Raw genomic sequence first — 19,265 nt, 5'->3', positions numbered from 1 at the left:
TGCACGAAACGGAAAGCGCACGAAAGTCACACGCTTTTTTGGGGTAGTAGCACGTCTCAGGGTCTGTAATGTGCAAATGAATTTCGACATCTTTTATCTTTAGTGCAACAACTAATAAATGAGACAAAAATAAGAAGTTGTTTTTTAAAGGTTGCTTCATGGAGTTTATTTTAGCATTCTTTTCTCAGAGACCTGATTCAGGTTATTGAGCAAGAATGATATCTGATTCCTTGACTGTCGTAGGGCGAGCCATGTTTTTCGGCGAAACATCTCAACCTTTGTCGATTAACTAGTCGGAAAAGTTCACTTTGAGGATCAAAGGAAATTGAAAAAAAGTTAAAAATTCACAACCGTTTCACCCTTTTAGTGTTAAATGTATATATACAATATGGAATTTGTTAAAATGTGTTAAATATACTTTCTAAACCTCAAATAGGCTATAAGAACGTTCTTTTTATAACTTCATTGAAGCTAACACACCTATTTGATAGAGCATTTCAAAGAAAAGTCGCGAAGATTAACTCGTTGTGTTTGTCGCTGAATTTTGAATAGTGACCTGCCTTTCATAATATTAAGACATAAGCACTGTTTCGTAAATATATACAAGCAGATTAAGAGTAGAGGTCTAAATAGCGTAAGATTTAGTGCGTTAGAAATTCATTCTACTTGGGTTCAATCCCCCTTGTGTGCAAATCTTTTTTACTTTTTTAGCTCGATTTGTCGTTTTCCTTCCGGAATCGGACGGAAGACCTCTCGTTGCTCGCAACGAGTTTCTTTTCTAGTTTATTGAGTTGTTATAGTTTTTTGTTTATGAGGGTTGTAAAAGTTGTTAATTTTCATGTTTTATTTGTTAATTGTTACATTATGTTTTTAATGTTTTTATTAGTTGACATTGTTATGAGTTATTTGTTATTGTGGCAGTCATGAGTTTTACTTGTTAGGAGCTTAAGTTATTTGCTTTTGTTGTGATTTTTAATTATTTGTTATTGTTATGAGTGTTAGTTAGTTTTTATTGTTATGAGTTTTAATTAGTTTTTATGAGTTTAGTTATTTGTAATAGTTATGAGTTTTAATTATTTGCTTTAGTTGAGATTTTTAGTAATTTGTGATAATAGTTATGAATTTTTGTTAATTATTATTGTAGTGAGCTTTATTTGTTATAGCATTTATTTTTCCTAAGAATATGTCTAATGTTCATTGTTGCATTGTGCATTAGCATCAACATAAGACATGTTGGATAATGAGGAAACAGTGTTTCACCCAAAACATCTGGTTTGATTGAGGGCTTTATTACAATAAAACTTGGTTTTAACGAAGTCACTGGAACCTATGACACTTCGCTGTATCCATATTTTGTTATGATTTCATAAAATTTATATAGCTAGGGATTCAAGATAATTTCACTATGTCTGTGAATTCACAATATCTGTGTTTGTACCAAACAATTTTTACTGTATCTATTATTTCAGCTCTATTTTAAAATTTTGTTAGTATTTTATAGTCGGACAATTCACTAAAGATGAAGAGAAATAAGCCAAATTCTAAACCATCATCGATAAGGAAAGATAGAAAATATTGAACTGATAGTAATTGAAAAATACAGTAAAACTTGGTTAAAACGAAGTCACTGGGACCCATAAAATTACTTCGCTATATCCGTTATATCCATATAAGGAATTCGTTAAACTTATTAAGCTGGGCGATCCAAGATAACTTCGCTATAACCGTGATTTGGCAATATCCGTGTTCATACTAAACAAGTTTTGCTGTATATAGAAAACTGAAATGAAGTATTATTGTTAGATTATAAATTTAAAATATTCCATTTCAAATCAATAATATATACAGCCAAACTTCATAGTGGACTTTTACGAGAAGCACTGACTTCTACAGTTGACGTTTACTTGGACATTTAAACTTGTATCATGTACGGAAGTACAGAATTGATAATGCATAAGAAAACCTTTTTTGTGGTCATAGGTGTGGTGTTAGGGGCACTAACTTGTGAAGTCCGGGAGCTGAGGGTAGGGTCCTTGTCGTTTTCTTCAAGGACAACTTATATGTGCATTGAAATAACCGTTATTTCCGTTTAATTAAATGTTGAGCTAAATATTTATATCGTAAAGGAGCTACCGTACATAGCCCTAGTGTAAAAGTCAGCGCGGCGCTCCTCGTAAAAGTCCAGTAATCATCTTTATAACAGCAAAGATCTTTTTATTTTTTTTAATGAAATACTATATAAAACTTTATTAAGTGGTCACCTTTATTATGCGTTCATTTAAACTAATTAAAGACCAAAAATTTAAGAAACAGAATAAAAGTTATGTAAATCTAAGAAATTAAGGAAATGAAATCGTAGTTGAAAGGGACTGATTAAGGTATTTTAGTATAAAATGCATGCAGTGAAATAAAGCTGTTGATATTTTTAGCAGATGCACCCAACTGTCCTTGCTGGAAACAGCAGATGCACTCCACTTGATTTGGTGGAAACAGCAGATGTACCCTACTGGCCATGGTGGAGACAGCAAATGGACCCAACAGGACATGGTGGAAACAGTAGATGCACTCCATTGGACTTGGTGGAAACAGCAGATGCACCCAACTGGACTTGGTGGATACAGAAGATGGACCCAACAGGACATGGTGGATACAACTGGAGGAGACTTGCTTGATGATGTTGACCTTCCAAACAAGACATATCAAAGGAGATAATTGACACTGATCAGGTACATGTAAATGAGAAAATCATGATTAAAGATCATTTAATTAACCATGTCAAATTTTCTAGCTGACTTTTTGCCTGGCTTATTTTTAGCTCTACTGGTCAGAGACGAAAAAGCTTGCGATAATAAACAAGGACATGGCATGGTAGAAACAACTGGAGGAGACAGGGCCAATGGATGCTAATCTTTCAAGATGTGGAAACAGCAGATGTTCTGAACAAGACGTGTAACAGCAGATGCACCCAACTGGACACTGATGGAAACAACTGGATGATGAATAGCCAGTACTTGCTGATCTTCCAAGATGTGGAAACAGCAAATGCACCCAACAGGACTTGGTGAAAACAGTAGATGAACCCAAAAGGACCTGATAGAAAAAACTGGAGGATGAACAGCCAAAGGATGCTGATATGACATTTATCAGGTATGTGACATTATCATAATCTAAGATCATTTTATTAACAAAGTCAAATTAACTAGCTGGCTAAAATTTTAGATGATCTTATTTCTTAAAGTCAGTTTGTTGTGATGTTCAGCTAGATAAACCACCTCTTTACACCAATATTGAATGTTTGCTTAATAATATAAAACATATATGTTAAACCACTGTTGAAACAACATAACAATTAATATAAAACATGTATGTTAAACTACTGTTGAGACAACATAACAATTGTTAAATAAGTTAAATGAGGATTTTCCTAAAAAAAAAACTTCAGTGATGTATTTTCTCCATTTATTTTCTTCTGACTCTTACTGCAGCTGCAGCCAACAGAACCTTGTGGAAACTGCTGGAATAGACAAGCTTGATGAACCTCTTTTAAGATGGGAAAACAGCAAATACTTCTAAAAGGACTTAGTGAAATAAATCTTGAGGAGGCAAGGCCATTATGAATCATGAGGAAAACTTGATGGACAATGATTTTCCAATATGTGAAAACACCAGCTAAACCCAAAAGGAATTGGTGGAAAGATGAGAAAACAGCAAATACTTCTAAAAAGACTTGGTGAAATAAATCTTGAGGAGGCAAGGCTGTTATTAATCTTGAGGCAAACTTGATGGACAATGATTTTCCAATATGTGAAAACACCAGCTACACCCAAAAGGAATTGGCGGAAAGAAGGGAAAACAGCAAATACTTCTAAAAAGACTTAGTGAAATAAATCTTGAGGAGGCAAGGCCATTATGAATCTTGAGGCAAACTTGATGGACAATGATTTTCCAATATGTGAAAACACCATGTACACCCAAAAGGAATTGGTGGAAACAATTAACACAGACAAGCGTGATGGACAATGATCTTCAAAATGTGGAAACAGCAGATATGCCCGGAACAAGACTTGGTGGAAACACCTGGAGGACAATGCCTGATGGATGTTGACTTTTCCACCAAGACATACCACAGTGGATAGCTGACACTGATCAGGTATATGACATTATCATATTCCAAATCATCTTATTGTTTATATTAAGCAAGGTCTAGTTAACTAGTAGACCAAAGTTTTAGTCCAGGACTCTTATTTTGTAGTCTGCAATATATTCAGTTTGATTTTGTAATGGTGTTCAGCCATATATGCTGACTCTTAATTCATACCAATAATACCCAAGAATGACACATCTGATATAATTTACGTGTGAAATTCTAATTAAATTTCACATTTTGTGTTGTTGTTGCATGGTACATTGGTATTTAAGAGCATCTGCTATAGAGTAGTGTAGTAAGGAGTTGATCCTACTGTTATGGGTTCGAATCACTGTGGGACAAGGAGACCGGTCTTTCACTGAGATCGTATAAACAACTGTGGTGCCATGTTGCAGTAGGTGCAAAAAAAAATCCCTCACTGCTCAATAGCCTTAATACCAAGTATCTAGGTCTACATTTAGCCCTCTCCTGAAAAATGTTGCAGTGCTATTTGAGTGAAAATTTCTCAAGAGAGACTGTCTGCTCGTGAAAAATTTATTCTCTTGTATATTTGTATTACTAATGTTTATATACAACAGAAACCACAGCTAGCGAAAATGTTGTTTCGCTAATTAATACCAAATAGCCAAGTCACTAAACTAAGGTGTTGTGAAAATATACAGTACTGTATTGATTTCTACCTTTTCCCTCCCCACATTGCTCAGATGAGCAATGTAGCATATAGGTGTCTTCTTAAATTTTTTTATCAAACCTGACAATTACCGCTTGTCTTGTTCATTTACAGAAAATCAAAGAAACTTTGAGAAGGAATTTAACATCCTTGAGATCATATGTGTGGATGAAGAAGCAGGACTTAATTAATGCAGGATTAATCCACATCTTCAAAGCAGCTAATGTAAATCCATTTTAGTAACAATGTTTTTTTCAAAGACTATTTTAAAAATATAAATTTTTGTAAAGGGTGTCCGAATTATGTCAGGGTATGGGGTCGCCCATTCGGACACGTGGGTTCTCTACGGGTACTCCGTCTTCCTCCCACACTGACCCCCTGCTTTTCTTTTTCTTCTTCATTAGCTAATTATATTCATAGTGTTAAGATGAAGTAGTTGAAGGTTAGTTGTAAGTAGGCTTTGTCGATACCCTGGGGCATTACTGGTTGGAACTTAAGTTCCTTCGCCGCCACGGTTGCCAGGCTGGCTTGGGGAGGAGAAGCTGAAAGGGACTAGTCGGAGGCTGCTTTGTCTTTAATTATCTCTTTATTATTATGCCAATGAGATTATGGTTCATTATTGTAATTGTTTTGATGAAGTTAAATATGTTCCAGATGTAATGATTGTTAGATATGACATAAGTATTCACAGAATGTGTAAATTCTGTCAGCTGTTGTAGAAAGAATAATTTGTATTAAGTCACCTTTTCGTTATTTTAGCTTATTGTGAAATTGAATCCCTCAATATGTCAATATACTAATGTGATTAAATATTCAGAAATATATATTTATATATATATATATATATATATATATATATATATATATATATATATATATATATATATATATATATTTATATATATTTAATTGTAATATTGTATTTGAAAGTGTAATGTAGTGATTTGCCTCTAAAAATGTTAAATTGTGATATTTTAATGCAATTGTGAATTGTTGATGTGAAATTGTGAATTTTAGTGTGGAATTTTGAATTGTAAATGTGAAATTATTTTAATCTCATTGGCAAGTTTTGTGCAGAAAAAAAAACAAAAAGAAAAAAGAATGAAAGAAAAAAAAAACAAGCAAAAAAAAAAAAAGAAAAAAAAAGAAAACCAAAAAACAAAAAGAAAGAAAAAAAAACAACACAAAGAAAGGAAAATATATATATATGTGAAAAAAAGGAAAAAAAATAACAGAAAAAATGAGAGAGAAAGAAAAAAAAACTGAAAAAAGGCACAAAACTTTTAATTCAACATGTTATTTCAAGCAGAAGGTTCCAAGCCCTTAAAAGCAGAGGAGAAGTTTTGATGTTTATATATGTACATCACTGAATGTGCATACTATGGAGTGCTAATTTAATGAACACTCAGATGATCAAACTTTTAAAAATCATTGTAAAATATCAATTCATACGGTGTGTTCAATGCATCAATTATCTTATCAAACACTATCTAGCAAATGGTATCTTCAATAATCTAGCAGTGTTTTGCTGAAATGAATGCAAAATCATTATTTTTATATGCAACTTAATTTGTTATACCTTTAAAAATTTGTTATTATACAAATCTATACGGAAAAAAGTCTTACATTTTTACCTCACCTGAGCCGATGGCTCAAGTGAGCTTTTCTGATAAAAATTTGTCCGTTGTCTGTCGTCATTGTCCTCATTGTCTTTGTTGTAAACTTTTCACATTTTCATCTTCTTCTCAAGAACCACTGGACCAATTTCAAACAAACTTGCTACAAAGTATCCTTGGGTAAAGGGGATTCAAGTTTGTGTAAATGAAGGGCCACACCCTCTTCCAAGGGGAGATAATCATGAATTAGTGAAAAATTAATTGAATTTTTGAAAAATCCTCTTGCAAAGAACCATTGGGACAGGAAAAATGAAACTCATGTTGAATCATCCTCAGGTAGTGTAGATTCAAATTTGTTCAAATCATGACCCCCGGGGCAAGGGTGGGGCCACAATGGCCGATCAAAGATTTACATAGGAATATATAGAAAAATTCTTTAAAATCTTCTTCTCAAGAACCATTGGACAGGAAAGATGAAACTCATGTTGAATCATCCTCAGATAGTGTACATTCAAGTTTTTTCAAATCATGGCCCCCGGGGGTAGAGTGGGGCCACAATGGCATCAAAGTTTTACATAGGAATATATAGGGAAAATCTTTAAAAATCTTCTTCTCAAGATCCATAGGGACAGTAAAGATGAAACTCATGTTGTGTCATCCACAGGTAGTGTACATTCAAATTTGTTCAAATCATGACCAACGGAGGTAGGGTGGGGCCACAATGGCCGGTTAAAGTTTTACATATAATATATAGGAAAAATCTTTAAAAATCTAATTCTTCTCAAGAACCATTGGGACAAGAAAGATGAAACTCATATTGAATCATCCTCAGAAAGTGCATGTACATTCAAGTTTGTTAAAATCATGACCCCCAGGGGTATTATGGAGCCACAATGGCTGATCAAAGTTTTACATAGGAATATAGAGGGAAATCTTTAAAAATTTTCTTCACAAGTACTGCAAAGCCATGATTATATAGTGATATTTTCATGGAAGCATCCTCAGATTCTGTAGATTCTTGTTTGTTCAAATCATAACCCCCCTAGGGATAGGGTGGGGCCACAATGGGGGATCCAAGTTTTTCATTAAAATATATTTTAAAAAATCTTTTTCCAAAGAATAGCAAAGCCTGATGATGATTAGTGATATTTATATGGAAGCATCCTCAGGTAATGTAGAATTAAATTTGTTCACATCATAACCTCCAAGGGTAGGGAAGGGTCTCAATGGTGGTTCAAAGTTTTACATAGGAAAATAAAGGGAAAAATCTCAATAACAGAAAAGCTATGTTAAGTCATATTGACATGTAAGCATCCTCATGTATTGAAGATTTAAATTTGTTCAAATCATGAATACCCTTTGGGGTAGGGAGGGAAATGATGGGGAGTCAAATTTAAATTATTACAAAGTAATATATACAAACAAATTGTTAAAGAAATCTATAAAAATCTTTTTCTCAAGAACTTTCTCAAGAAGTATATGCAGAATTGATATGGAGGCATTCTCAAGTAGTATTAGAATTCAAGCCACTTCCCACCCCCTCAGTAAACTTTTCAATTCTGATCTGATTTGTGCGTTTTCCAAGCCGATGTGCACAGGTGAGCGATGTGGCCCCTGGGCCTATTGTTTAGTGTTTTGCCGAGCGGGCATAAAAAAAAATCGATGTTGGACTGCTCGGACAGATGTTGGACCACTTACATCACAGAATGGGCGGAGCTTAATCTCACTTTCATTCGTTGGTGTTAAAAAGTGACAGACCTGATGTTACATCACGGAATACAGTACAAAATACATGTATGTCAAAAAAATAAAATAAAATGAAAGGTATAACAAAACATTTATTGACAGAGTTCTCGGGCAACATGCATTTTGTCGGACCCTGGAACAAAACTGTATGCCTTCGGCCTATTAGGCAGACAGTTTGGTTCTTGGGTCCTACAAAACGCATGTTGGCTGAGAACTCAGTCAATAAATGTATATATTGTTGCTCTCTTCGAATGAATATTAACACTTCAGCTGAGCTGATGCCTACAAGTTGAAAAAAAACTCTTATTTTCATATTCAAACTGGTTTTAGTTGTTTTTTCAACAGTAATTTTAAAAAGGTGACAAAGATTTGGAGTTTATATTTTCTGTAATAATACATGTTTCATAACTAAACATGTTACTGTAGCGTAGCATTTCCCATAAAATATAAACTTATGTCTACCAATTTTGGGACTCATTTGATTTACATATCCTTGCACTTTCTGAAAGTGTCATACACTTTATCTCTAGTACTGAAGAAAAGTAGAAATTTTGTGTATTAAAAAAATATTAAAACTATAAAATAATACAAAAAATACAGGAATGTGGCATCAGTGTTTGACATACACTTCTTGTTTCAGTTTTGCTTATAGTAAATGAACATTAGACAAAAGACATCCATGTCGATCTCTACATGTAATTTCAGATTTTCCCAGTATAGATACCTGAATTCCATGAGAAGCATTCATCCCCCTCAATATTTGGCCATTTGCTATGATTTGAAAATTTGAATTTACACCGTGAATTCCATGAGAAGCATTCATCCCCCTCAATATTTGGCCAATCTACATACTCCAAGCTATGATTTGAACAAATTTGAATTTACATCGTGCAGGGATAATATAAATCTATCTATTTTCTTTGGTGTTCTTAAGAAAATTGATTTTTCATAAGGAGTGTTATTGCCTATCAAATTGACAAAACTACTTTAATTGTTACAGAAGGAGGACATACATTTAATGTTTCTCTGTAAATTAATTGTCATTGACAAGCTGCCGAGTTATCACGTGATATCTAAGGACCAGCACAAGGACTATCATGCTCCGCTCTCACAATCTATAAGGTACCTATAAGAACAGGTTTCAAGGTACAACCTAATGTTGCTGAACTGAAGATATCATATCAATTATGCTTCAAAAATTTTTTTGATTTATATTGTTTCTATTTTTGTGATGCATACACTCTAGACTGAAAAATGACGTATTCATATATACATTACCATATACATGTAATATAATTATACCCCCTTCAAAGAAGGGAGGGCAATATTGCTTTGCTGCTGTCTGTTGGTCAGTCAGTCTGTCTGTAAACCAAGTATCATATAGTCCGATTCACTTTTGCACATACTGAAATGAAATCTGATATACAGATTTATCATAAAAATGTCTAGGACAAGTTTTGTTTTGAGTATGATCTAGCTATTGTTGACAGAGTTTTGCCCCTTGGTCTTGGAAAAATTCCAATTATTTGGAGGAGGGGGCATAAGTGTTTTACAAACATCTCTTTTTTATATAATATTCATTGTCCTCATTTTTTTTTCATTTTATTCACGGATTCCTGTCTCATTTAAATGAAATTAATTGAAGTGAAGTTGAACAGCATGGTTTATGCCTTAAAGATGCACATGAGGGTGCCTTCTTGCAGTAATATGGTCACACTGCTGAAATTTGGTTTGTGAACAGATGAATTAGGGACCTTTCTAGTTCCTCCATAATTGCAGCAGAAGAGATAAATGATCTTTGCTTCGAGGTATGGAAATAATTCATGTAGTTATACTACATACAGTATATAACAGATACAGACATGTTACAAGTTTTAAAAAGCTCTATATTTCTATGCTTCGAACCCATTAAAAAAGGGGGAGGGGGTTCAAACTTGTTGTGAATATGGACAGGGTAAAGTGATTGTCATAGTTCTGGTGTGTAAGAGTGGCAGTCTCTATTTGTAATCTAGTTTAAAAAAATATATTTTGGCTAATATACTCCGAGACCTTAGGATGTGTCAGCTGACAAGGATGCATGATGATCCAAAACTTTGAAGTGTCCAATGTATAAAATAACATCAAAATCATGCAGTTCGTAAATAGATACTCCAGTACCTGAAAAATTCAGAAACTAGGTAACTATGATCTACTTTCTAAGAAACATTTCAGAACTCCAAGGTACAATAACTTAATTACAAGGTACTAGTAGTTGGTTGCTTACATCCCGGCCAATAGAGAATTTTTTTACACTATATAAAGATGTCATCATATACCATCAAACGGCTTCAGATTTAGACCTTGACTCAGCACTCGAGGCCATTGAGCAGTGAGGGATCTTTTACTTCAGAGTCAGGGATGCCAATGCCTGCTCTGACACAGGGCTTGGGGTTTTAATTAAGGTATCATTCAAAGAACCTGCAATTTTCAATTCACAGTGCCTAGTGCTTAACAAAGAACACTTGCTACCTATTTTTAGCTCTACTGGTCAGAGACCAGAAGAGCTTATGCGATAGTAATGCGTCTGTCCTCCGTCCGTCTAGCTGTCTGTCCGTCTGTCTGCCTGTAAACAATTTTTCAAAATGCTACTCTTCCTACAGTTTTGGTCTGATTTCAATATAACTTGGCACACAAGTAGACTATACTAAGATACATTATTCTGTGCATTGATATTTAATTTCGATGAACGGTGTTGCCATGGTCACTAAAAATAGAAATTTCTGAAATGCTTTTAAAATGCTACTTTCCTACAGTTTTGATCTGATTAAAATATACCTTGGCACACAAGTAGATTATACTATGATACATAATTCTATGCATTGATTTTTGATTTCAATGAATGGTGTAGTTACTTAAAATAGTAATTTCTGTGAAATGATTTTAAAATACTATCACAAATATAGTTTTATTTTGATCATGATATAATGAGGCATGCGACTACACTAAGATACATTATTTTTTTTTATTAGCTCACCTGAGCCGAAGGCTCAAGTGCGCTTTTCTGATCACATTTTGTCTGTCGTCCGTCTGTCCGTCTGTAAACTTTTCACATTTTCGACTTCTTCTCAAGAACCACTGGGCCAATTTTGACCAAACTTGGTACAAAGCATCCTTGGGTAAAGGGGAATTTAAATTGTAAAAATAAAGGGCCAAGTCTCTCACAAGGGGAGATAATCAAGAAAAGACAAAAAAAGGTGGGGTCATTAAAAAATCTTCTTCTAAAGAACCACTGGGCCAGAAAAGCTGAAACTTATGTGGAAGCAACCTGGGGTAGTGTAGATTCTAAATTGTTAAAATCATGACCCCCGGGGGAAGGGCGGAGACACAATGGGGAATCAAAGTTTTACATAGAAATATATAGGAAATATCTTTGAATGTCTTCTTCCCAAGAACCACTGGGCCAGAAAAGCTGAAACTTATGTGGAAGCATCCTGGTATAGTGTAGATTCTAAGTTGTAAAAATCATGACCCCCAGGAGAAGGGCAGGGCCACAATGGGGAATCCAAGTTTTACATAGAAATATATAGGAAAAATATTTGAAAATCTTCTTCTCAAGAACCACTGGGCCAGAAAAGCTGAAACTTATGTGGAAGCATTCTGGGGTAGTGTAGATTTTAAATTGTTAAAATCATGACCCCCGGGGGAAGGGTGGGCCCACAATGGGGAATCAAAGTTTTACATAGAAATATATAGGGAAAATATTTGAAAATCTTCTTCTCAAGAACCACTGGGTCAGAAAAGCTGAAACCTATGTGGAAGCATCCTGGGGGTAGTGTAGATTCTAAATTGTTAAAATTATGACCCCCGGGGGAAGGGCGGGGCCACAATGGGGAATCCAAGTTTTACATAGAAATATATAGGAAAAATCTTTGAAAATCTTCTTCTCAAGAACCACTGGGCCAGAAAAGCTGAAACCTATGTGGAAGCATTTTGGGGTAGTGTAGATACTAAATTGTTAAAATCATGACCCCCAGGGGTTGGGTGGGGCCACAATGGAGAATCAAAGTTTTACATAGAAATATATAAGAAATATCTTTGAATGTCTTCTTCTCAAGAACCACTGGGCCAGAAAAGCTGAAACTTATGTGGAAGCATTCTGGGGTAGTGTAGATTTTAAATTGTAAAAATCATGACCCCCTAGGAGAAGGGCAGGGCCACAATGGGTAATCAAAGTTTTACATAGAAATATATAGGAAAAATATTTGAAAATCTTCTTCTCAAGAACCACTGGGCCAGAAAAGCTGAAACTTATGTGGAAGCATTCTGGGGTAGTGTAGATTTTAAATTGTAAAAATCATGACCCCCGGGGGAAGGGTGGGGCCACAATGGGGAATCAAAGTTTTACATAGAAATATATAGGAAAAATATTTGAAAATCTTCTTCTCAAGAACGACTGGGCCAGAAAAGCTGAAACCTATGTGGAAGCATCCTGGGGGTAGTGTAGATTCTAAATTGTTAAAATCATGACCCCCGGGGGAAGGGCGGGGCCACAATGGGGAATCCAAGTTTTACATAGAAATATATAGGAAATATCTTTGAAAATCTTCTTCTCAAGAACCACTGGGCCAGAAAAGCTGAAACTTATGTGGAAGCATTCTGGGGTAGTGTAGATTTTAAATTGTTAAAATCATGACCCCCGGGGGAAGGGTGGGCCCACAATGGGGAATCAAAGTTTTACATAGAAATATATAGGGAAAATATTTGAAAATCTTCTTCTCAAGAACCACTGGGTCAGAAAAGCTGAAACCTATGTGGAAGCATCCTGGGGGTAGTGTAGATTCTAAATTGTTAAAATTATGACCCCCGGGGGAAGGGCGGGGCCACAATGGGGAATCCAAGTTTTACATAGAAATATATAGGAAAAATCTTTGAAAATCTTCTTCTCAAGAACCACTGGGCCAGAAAAGCTGAAACCTATGTGAAAGCATTTTGGGGTAGTGTAGATACTAAATTGTTAAAATCATGACCCCCAGGGGTTGGGTGGGGCCACAATGGAGAATCAAAGTTTTACATAGAAATATATAAGAAAAAGCTTTGAAAATCTTCTTCTCAACAATCATTGGGCCAGAAAAGCTGAAACTTATGTGGAAGCATTCTGGGGTATTGTAGATTCTAAATTGTAAAAATCATGACCCCCTAGGAGAAGGGCAGGGCCACAATGGGTAATCAAAGTTTTACATAGAAATATATAGGAAAAATATTTGAAAATCTTCTTCTCAAGAACCACTGGGCCAGAAAAGCTGAAACTTATGTGGAAGCATTCTGGGGTAGTGTAGATTTTAAATTGTAAAAATCATGACCCCCGGGGGAAGGGTGGGGCCACAATGGGGAATCAAAGTTTTAGATAGAAAAATATAAGAAAAATATTTGAAAATCTTCTTCTCAAGAACGACTGGGCCAGAAAAGCTGAAACCTATGTGGAAATGGGGGTAGTGTAGATTCTAAATTGTTAAAATCATGACCCCCGGGGGTAGGGCGGGGCCACAATGGGGAATCCAAGTTTTACATAGAAATATATAGGAAATATCTTTGAAAATCTTCTTCTCAAGAACCACTGGGCCAGAAAAGCTGAAACTTATGTGGAAGCATTTTGGGGTAATGTAGATTTTAAATTGTAAAAATCATGACCCCCGGGGAAGGGTGGGGCCACAATGGGGAATCCAAGTTTTACATAGAAATATATAGGAAAAATATTTGAAAATCTTCTCAAGAACGACTGGGCCAGAAAAGCTGAAACCTATGTGGAAGCATCCTGGGGGTAGTGTAGATTCTAAATTGTTAAAATCATGACCCCCGGGGGAAGGAAGGGCGGGGCCACAATGGGGAATCCAAGTTTTACATAGAAATATATAGGAAAAATCTTTGAAAATCTTCTTCTCAAGAACCACTGGGCCACAAAAGCTGAAACCTATGTGGAAGCATTTTGGGGTAGTGTAGATTCTAAATTGTAAAAATCATGACCCCCTGGGGAAGGGTGGGGCCACAATGGGGAATCAAAGTTTTACATAGAAATATATAGGAAAAATCTTTGAAAATCTTCTTCTCAAGAACCACTGGGCCAGAAAAGCTGAAACTTATGTGGAAGCATCCTGGGGGTAATGTAGATTCTAAATTTTAAAAATCATGACCCCCGGGGGAAGGGTGGGGCCATAATGGGGAATCCAAGTTTTACATAGAAATATATAAGAAAAATATTTGAAAATCTTCTTCTCAAGAACCACTGGGCCAGAAAAGCTGAAACTTATGTGGAGGCATCCTGGTATAGTGTAGACTCTAAATTGTAAAAATCATGACATCCCAGGGGAAGGGCAGGGCCACAATTGGGAATCCAAGTTTTACATAGAAATATATAGGGAAAATCTTTGAAAATCTTCTTCTCAAGAACCACTGGGCCAGAAAAGCTGAAACTTATGTGGAAGCATTCTGGGGTAGTGTAGATTTTAAATTATAAAAATCATGACCCCCGGGGGAAGGGTGGGGCCACAATGGGGAATCAAAGTATAACATAGAAATATTTAGGAAAAATATTTGAAAATCTTCTTCTCAAGAACGACTGGGCCAGAAAAGCTGAAACCTATGTGGAAGCATCCTGGGGGTAGTGTAGATTCTAAATTGTTAAAATCATGACCCCCGGGGGAAGGGCGGGGCCACAATTGGTAATCAAAGTTTTACATAGAAATATATAGTCTTATAAAATCTTTGAAAATCTTCTTCTCAAGAACCACTGGGCCAGAAAAGCTGAAAATTATGTGCACATGGAAGGATTCCTGGATAGTGTAGATTTCAAAATGTATAAATCATGATCAGTGTGGTAGGGTGGGGATGCATTATTTATTACAAGGGGAAAATCTGGTAAAGAACAGAATGGTCAAAGCTTCTCAGGTGAGCGATGTGGCCCATGGGCCTCTTGTTTTGTTATTTATTTCAATGAACAGTGTTGCTATGGTAACTAAAATTGAAAATTCTTTGAAAGTTTTATTAAAAGCTGCTCCTACAGCTGTAGTCTTATTGCAATATTGCCACCAAAAGACTTTATCAAGCAGGATCATTATTCTATTTATTGCTGTTTTAAAGTTTCAAGTCCCAACTGCAACTTTTCTCTTCCTTTGCTATAAGTATAAACCAGTAGAGCTACAGTCTCGATAGAGACTTCTGGTTATCAACTTAGGTCAGTTGCTTCCAGGGATTAAACCCAGGACCATCTGATCAGGGAGCAAACTCTTTATCAACTGAGTAACTGTGATGGAATAACTTACAAGGTTGAACGATTGTAAACCTCAGCATGCAAAATGATGAGCTAAATGTTATAGAACAAGATTATTCATAAAATTCACAAAATGGTTCATAATGACCAAACTTTTGGTTGACACACCGAGATGCATCAGCTGACAAGTTTTGAATATCAGCTAGTGGCATCATATTGTCCAAGATATGCATTAAAATTAATCTGAAAATTAATACCTGCAAAATTTAAACAAGAGGGCCAAGGGCCACATTGCTCACCTGAATTCCTTTTACCATGCTGTTCTTTACCAGATTCCCCCTTTGTAATACCTATTGTGACCCCATGGGTCAGACCATCAAATCTGGACAATTTAAAATCTACACTACCCCACGATGCTTTCACATAAGTTTCAGCTTTTCTGGCCCAATAGTTTCTGAGAAGAATTTTAAAAAGAAATTCCTATACATTTCCATGTCAAACTTGGATTCAAAATTATGGCCCCGCACTACCACCGGGGGTAATGAATTGAACAATTTAGAATCTGTTCTACCCAAGGATGCTTTCACTTAAGTTTTAGTTTTTCTGGCCCAGTGGTTTTTGAGAAGAAGATTTGTAATGTTTTTTCCTATACATGTGTATTTGTATGTAAAACTTTAATTCCCTATTGTAGCCCCGCCCAACCCCTGGGGGTCATGATTTGAACAAATGAGAATCTACGCTTCCCAAAGATGCTTTCACATAAGTTTTAGCTTTTCTGGCCCAGTGGTTTTTGAGAAGATTTTTTAGAAGTTTTTTCCAATATATTTCTATGTAATTTTTTGATTCCTTGTTGTGGCTTCATCAAACTCTCTGGGGTCATGATTTGCGCAATATAGATTTTACACTACTCCAGAATGCTTCCACAAAAATTTCAGCTTTTCTGGCCCATTGGTTCTTAACAAGAAGATTTTTAAAGTTTTTTAAAGTAATTTAAATTTAAAGTGTTTTTAAAGTAATCAAAGTTAAACTTTGATTACCTATATTGTAGCACTTCCCAACCCCCGGGAGCCATGATTTGAACAATTTAGAATCTACATTTTAGCTCACCTGAGCCGAAGGCTCAAGTGAACTTTTCTGATCACATTTTGTCCGGCGTCCGTTTGTCTAGCTGTCTGTCCGTCTGTCTGTCTGTAAACTTTTCACATTTTCAACTTCTTCTCAAGAACCGCTGTCCCAATTTCAACCAAACTTGCCACAAAGCATCCTTGGGTAAAGGGGATTCAAATCAATGGCCACGCCCTCATTCAAGGGGAGATAATTGGGAATTAATGAAAATTTGGTGGTATGCTTTAAAAATCTTCTTCTCAAGAACCACTGTGCCAGGAAAGATGAAAATTATGGAAAAACATCCTCAGGTAGTGTAGATTCAAGTTTGTTCAAATCATGACCTCCGGGGGTAGGGCGGGGCCACAATGGCCAACCAAAGTTTTACATAGAAATATATAGGAAAATTCTTTAAAAGTCTTCTTCTCTAGAATAGCAAAGCCATAATTGATCATATTTATATGGAAGCATCCTCAGGTAGTGTAGATTCAAGTTTGTTCAAATCATGACCCCCGGGGGTAGGGCGGGGCCACAATGGCCGACCAAAGTTTTACATAGAAATATATAGGAAAATTCTTTAAAAATCTTCTTCTCAAGAATAGCAAAGCCATATTTGATCAAATTTATATGGAAGCATCCTCAGGTAGTGTAGATTCAAGTTTGTTCAAATCATGACCCCCGGGGGTAGGGCGGGGCCACAATGGCCGACCAAAATTTTACATAGAAATATATAGAAAAATTCTTTAAAAATCATCTTCTCGAGAATCGCAAAGCTATGATTGGTCATGGGACTACTTTTGGATTTAAACTTTTCAGTGTTCAGGTGAGCGATGTGGCCCATATGCCTCTTGTTTAAAGATCCCACCCTATTTTTGTCTTATCTTGATTATCCCTCCTAATGACAGGACTCGGTCCCTTTTTTAATAATTTAAACTCCCCTTCACCTAAGGATGCTTTGTACCAAGTTTGGTATAAATTAGCTCAGTGGTTCTTGAGGAGAAGTCGAAAATGTGAAAAGTTTACAGATCGATAGATGGCGGACAAAATGTGATCAGAAAAGCTCACTTGAGCCTTCGGCTTAGTTGAGCTAACAAGTACATCAGCATGAATCATGTATCAACTGACAAGGTTTGATAATCATAGTCCTTATAATAGGTAAAATATCGCAGGTTTTTTTAACAAACCATCAATTTAAGTCAGCTCTGAAGTAGATTTTGATATATGGCCTTTAAAAAAAAAAAAAAAAAAAAAAAAAGAGAGAGAGAGAGAGGCCCACGTGCCTTATAGGTCACCTGAGTATTGAGTAACAACTTTCAAACAATTAAAATTGGTTTGTGTTTTAAACCAGAGGCCATGAAATTCACAATTCACAATTTTGAAAGAGGCACCATTGCTTATCATAATTATAAACTTAGCATGTTAACTCTATGTACTTAATACCCAGAGGTAGATCAGAGTAACAAAGAGAAAATGCTTTTCCTCTCTATAACCAGTTGTGCACGTCACCCCAAAGGAACCACTGACCCAGGGGCAACATATTTCCAACTTTTGCAAATTTATCATAAAATGGTTGATTCATACTAAAGAGTAAATTTCAAAGCATTAATTTATTTTCAGACTATGTAACCCCCCCCCCCGACCCAGGGGGCATAAAAAATAACCATTTTACTAGATGCACCTTTCTTTATCATAAATATATACTTGGATCATTGGCATAAAACCCGGGAGCAAAGGAAAAGATTTTCAAAGAATAATGCATTTTCACCATTTAATCAATAGAGTCCCGCCCTAACACCGGAACCCCTGACCCTGGGGCCATAGAATTCACAATTTTGGAAGAAGCACTCTTTCTCATCATAACTATGTAATTAGTTAGTATATTTAATAATTTAATACCCAGAAGCAGAGAAGAAGATTTTCAAAGAATTAATGCATTTATATGATCAATAGAGCCCAGCCCTAACACCAGAGCCCCTGACCCTGGGGCCATAAAATTCGCAATTTTGGAATTGGCACTCTTTTTCAACATTACTATGTACTTAGTTAGTTTACTTAATACCCAAGAGAAGAAGATTTTCAAAGACATAATGCATTTTCACTACATAATCTATATAGCCCCGCCCTAGCACAAGAACCCCTGACCCAGGGGCCATGAATTTCACAATTTTGGTAGAGGACTTGATGCTTATTACATTCATGCCAACAGTTTGCCTGCTTGATGTCCAGGAGTAAAGAAGAAGATTTTTAAAATTGCAATAATTTTGGTGGTTTGGCCCCACCCCTCAGGCCCCAGGGGGGGCCTTAAAATTCACAAATTTTGTTTTCCTTCACCCATAGATGCTGTATACCAAATTTGGTTGAAATTGGTTCAGTGGTTTCAGAGAAGAAGCTGAAAATGTTCAAATGTTAACACACGACGCACGACGGACGACGACGGACAAAAAACGGATAGCAATAGGTCACCTGGGTTACTCAGGTGACCTAAAAAGCCTGGAAAACGCCAGATACTTCGGAATAGGCTTCTCGAAATATCGCTTGGAAACTAAAGTGTTACAGACAGAAAAACGGCCATACGGAGGAACGGACATATTGGCGGGCATATGGAGTTACCATCATGGTATGAATAAAATTTAATTGCAACTCAAAAGCTTCTTTAGATATCGTCCGAAAATGAAACTGAGTTTTACACACACACAAAATGTATGAATTTACGACCTTGACCTTTGATCCCAAAATAAA

General features: G+C 35.8%; 1 long non-coding RNA gene across 1 annotated transcript; it reads left to right on the top strand.

Moving 5' to 3' along the window:
• Positions 1-2,433: 2,433 nt before the first annotated feature.
• LOC134283096 (uncharacterized) lies at positions 2,434-5,609 on the top strand. The gene is made up of 4 exons (XR_009995425.1): positions 2,434-2,726; positions 2,816-3,147; positions 3,486-4,150; positions 4,932-5,609. It is a non-coding gene; the product is annotated as an uncharacterized LOC134283096 (long non-coding RNA).
• The last annotated feature ends 13,656 nt before the right edge of the window (positions 5,610-19,265 follow it).

The sequence above is a fragment of the Saccostrea cucullata genome, unplaced genomic scaffold (assembly GCF_032062105.1).
Source record: "Saccostrea cucullata isolate Sc308-1 unplaced genomic scaffold, CSIRO_AGI_Scuc_v1 ctg326, whole genome shotgun sequence".
NCBI classification, from domain to species: domain Eukaryota; kingdom Metazoa; phylum Mollusca; class Bivalvia; order Ostreida; family Ostreidae; genus Saccostrea; species Saccostrea cuccullata.
This window is presented reverse-complemented; position numbering and strand designations above follow the sequence as displayed.